General features: G+C 27.1%; 1 non-coding gene across 1 annotated transcript; it reads right to left on the reverse strand.

Annotated features, from left to right (window-relative positions):
- Positions 1-3,709: 3,709 nt before the first annotated feature.
- On the reverse strand, positions 3,710-3,781 carry Trnam-cau. The gene has a single exon. It is a non-coding gene; the product is annotated as a tRNA-Met (tRNA).
- Between the last annotated feature and the right edge of the window lie 984 nt (positions 3,782-4,765).

Consider the following 4,765-nt stretch of genomic DNA (forward strand, 5'->3'; position numbering starts at 1 on the left):
GTATACGTCGATATACTCCTATCGACAATATGGCGTCTAATAATTGCTCTCTAATAGCATAAATTTCGTGAAATATTATTCGAATATTAGATATTTGTATCTATTGATTTTATTATAATTTACTAATATAAGTATTGTAGAACACATTTACAAATACATATTAATGAATTTATTATTAATATCAAAGAAAATACCATTATAAATTGTCAAGAATAAATCGTTTAAACTTTCCGGTTCGTTCTTTTATATCACAAATTATAGGAAAACGAGATGAAATTAGTTTAAATTTCATTAAATTTTTAAAATTAAACATAATTTTGAATCGTTTGATATCAACTTTTATTACTTTATTCACCTTTATCTGTTAATTATGCCTTTCGAAGCACTGAAATCTTTTTATCACTTTTCACGTTTGACTTCAGACAGAAGCATCATGGCGATCAATAGCTAACAACGATTTAAATTTCGTAAAATATCTCATTTTTATTGAAATTTATAATTTTGAAATTTTTCGAACTATCAAATACGTGAAACGTTAAAATCCAATAAACTTATTATTATATATTTTATTATTCTGCCTAAATTGATACTTTTCAAACACAGAACACTGGAATCTTTTCACGACTTGTCATCGTTTGACTTCAAACTGAATATTTAGATGGAAGTATCATGATGATTAATAGTTAACAAATAATTACGATTTAAATTTCATAAAATATCACTAATTTTTATTAAAATTATAATTTTGAAATTTTTTGAATTAGCAAATACACGAAACATTGAAATCCAATAAACTTATTATTATATATTTTATTATTATGAAATTTGTATTTTTATTAAAAGAACAAATCATTTACTGTTGTCGTTTAGAATATTTTAGATATTTTATGATATTATATTAGAATGAATTTAATATTTATACATATTAAGTTTCTAAAAATAGCACGAAGCACAATCTTATATGCATTTATAATCTATACTTATCTTCACTTATTAAATTATTGCATATTAAAAGAATATTAAAAATTTGAAACTGATACTGATTGCACACTGATCACGTAAAATTTTACTCAATATGGCTACCTGTCAGCGTCTATTATTAAAATATAGATGAAAATATAGATCGATAGATCGAATAACATTTTAGGATTGGAAACAATAGATATATTTTTTTAAACAAAAATAACAACTAATTTACATTTACTTTATTTTCAATAGTCAAATTATTACAATATTGCATCATTTTAAGTATTTTCTTAAACAGAAAAATTAATATAGCTTGTAACCTTTTTAATAGGTTAATTTATAATATAATAAATATTGAATATATTAATATAAAATTTATATACTATAGTCTTTGCTATTATATTATCAGAATAAACAATGTTAATTACATGTATATCTTTATACAATATTATTTTCGTGAATCCAATAAAACAATCGAAACACGCCACTTGTAACTGAAGTACATACTAACGAACCTTCTATCGAAATGCTGCATGCTGATTGGTTACTCAAAATGACTAATGAAAACGATGTATTATGTAACTAGTTATGTAACTATTTAGGATATTTTTATTTATAATTTTTATTTTAATTTATAATTATTATTTTAATAGTTTATTATGTATTATACTTGTATAAATAATTAAAAATTAAATGTCTATATAATATTTATTTTATACCATAATTTTATATCATAAAGGTAAGAAAGTAAATTTACTAGTCACATCGCATATAAAAATAAATAATTATAATTTTTTTTAATACTTTTAATTATTCGAATTAATATTAAATATTCATATATATAATTAAGAAATGAGAATATATTAAATTTTTAACATATAAGGATATATTCTTTGTTACTTGCTTTATCGATATATATCGAGATATATCATAGGGAACTCATCGAACACTAAAAAAAAGCGCGTATTCCTTAAAATTTGAATTTTTAATTACGAATAAAGTTATTTACAAAAGATATTATTACATTATAATTTTTATATTTATATCATTATCAGTTATTATTTATTCTATTATATAGAACGGTAACGTAAATGTTGAAATATTAAGATAATAATGTATAAAAATCTGTTGTAATATAAATTTTGTTTATTTCTTATTTTTTATTTTATTATTATAATGTTATAAATTATCATGACAATTTTTTTTTTACTTTATCTTAATTTATAGTGGGTTATAAAGTTTTAATAGACGATCGCATAAATGCAAACTCTATAAATATAGAAGATTTCATCTAGAATATAATAGAATAATCGAAGTTCTACCAAATTACAAAGCTCTTAATGCTCCGTTCGTGATTTATGATGTACGTGGGTGTGTGCAAAGGAACGAGCACGTGCAAATTCGATGCTGTGCTTAACGGTAACGACACGCCACGCGACGCGACCCGTACCGATCCGGTCTTTTGGAGCCATGAAAGCTCATGTTTGTGCCTGTTTGACAAGCGGTCAAGCCACTTTGTCACGTGTACGACGTGCTCACGTTAAATAATGCCGACCCAGGGTTACGCGCCCGATCTCATTGATATTCCATTTATAAGGAGCGCGAGTAAATACCATCAATACTTGCGAGTAGGCGCCGAGCAGACAATGGTCATTACTTTCTATTCCTTTTTTTTTTAAATTCAATCCATAACTTTGTTATCTATTTTTATGTATTTTTACAACGATACGGAATCAATTGTTTCTATTACAAACGTTGATAACACATTCGTATATAGTACATGATATCATAAGTTTGAATAAATCAATAAATATGAAGGGTGAAGTATGAAAGAATTTCAGTTCAGAAAATAGATGATGCTTTGAATAAAGCATCAACACGGAACAGTTATGTAATAATAGGTCGTGAAATAACTGAAAGATAATTGCAAAACGGGAATCTTTTTTTCTAATTTTGCAATTAGACGGTTATACTTGTTCTGTGTGACGCAGATGTTTCCAAGTTTACACGCAATTTCGTAAATTCAATGTTATTTTCTATCATTAAAATTTTACGAAACTATCACCGCCTATATTCTAAAATAATACGATACTATTACGCTTATATAACATATCCTGTTATTCGGACAAATATATATATATATTTTTTTTAGAGAAAGTAAGAAATATATTAAACGATATGATATTTAAAGTTGAAAATTACGATCAATAAATATTCTTTTATAAATGTAACGTCTGTAAATACTACTCGGTAGTTTGAGTGTTTTTCTTCTTGAAGATATCTCGGTCAAAGCGAGTTCCTTTTAAAACTTCCTGAAGACATACTCCGCGAAGCGAATATGACACCCACCAAATTTACGTCCGTGAACTCTGGTGAACTCCTGAACTCGTTGTCTCATCTTTTCTTTACGGACAATGACTGAGGCATGGCATCCATCGTTGTGCGTGTCATTGCTCACCAGTTGTATCTTGAGCTTACGGGACTTTAGGACGCACTCCTGTCTTTTTTTGCATTGCAAATTACTCAACTCGCAATTTAAACGCCTTCGCAATTGAATTAAAATTCAGATAAAAAGTGGCGAGATGCTGTTTCCGTTATAATAAACTGAAGAAACTTTCGTTTACTTTGAAATAAATCAATTTTATAGAATATTATTATCATTGCATAATTTCAAATATCTATTTCATTTTTATTAAAAAGACATTTGTAATAAAGAAAAAAAAAAAAAGAAATTCACACCACTTAGCAGAGCGTGGTTTCGATCCACGGACCTCTGGGTTATGGGCCCAGCACGCTTCCACTGCGCCACTCTGCTGTTGTGTAAAGTCTTCTTTAAGAAACTTGAAGAGTGAAAAAAATACTAAGTATAAAAAATATATTATAAATAAATTATAATATAAATAAAATAATGAAAAATATTGAATATTAATTATATAATTATATTACTAAATACTTACTACTCAAAATACTTGACAATGGAATACTTCCTTTGAATTAATATTTAATAGAACAATAATTATCACGTTAACAATGTATTTATTTTAAATAAAATATTCAAATTACTCATTACAATAAATTATTCTTTAATAATTTTTATATTTCTAGGTTGCTATATAATAATATTATCTGGTCTAATTGGAAAAAACAATTAAGACAAATTTAGAAAGGAATGTCGGCGTGATTGGAAACAATTTTGTTAAGATGCTACCTGTATATACCCCGAGGCAAGTAATAGGCGGTACAACGTAGATCAACCACCTGGGTCGAAGTAGAGGGAGATATAGTGGATCCAAATAAGTATCTTGGTCGATCCAGGTGCGCTCCCCTTTTAACATCAGCAATCTTAAACTAGCCCTCGTCTATATAGCACGTATCGAGCCACGTGCTTCAACTCAACTCGTGTTCTTCGCATCTACCTTATTACTAAATCAACACCAATACTCGAAAATTCTTTTCCACTTAATATATTTAATTCCACACGATCCCTGTTCAATTTTCCTAATTAAAAAGAAGATTAAGATCGAAGAAATCCTACGTATTATTAATTTCAAATATATATAACCAATAAAATTGCGACAGAATGAGAATCGTAAGAGAATAAGCAAGTTATACCAAACATATAAAATTTACAAGAGCATACAGAGCTGAAATGAAATTTAACTATCGTAGAATCTTTTATTAACTTTCAACAAACAAAGATCCAGAATGACAAAGTGTTCGCTCGTTCCATTCTTTCAAGCAGTATGGTGCTCTCGATACTGGTACGTATAACTGGCGCATAAAGAGAGAGAGAGAGAGA

The sequence above is a fragment of the Apis dorsata genome, unplaced genomic scaffold, assembly GCF_000469605.1.
Source record: "Apis dorsata unplaced genomic scaffold, Apis dorsata 1.3 scaffold_573, whole genome shotgun sequence".
Taxonomy (NCBI): domain Eukaryota; kingdom Metazoa; phylum Arthropoda; class Insecta; order Hymenoptera; family Apidae; genus Apis; species Apis dorsata.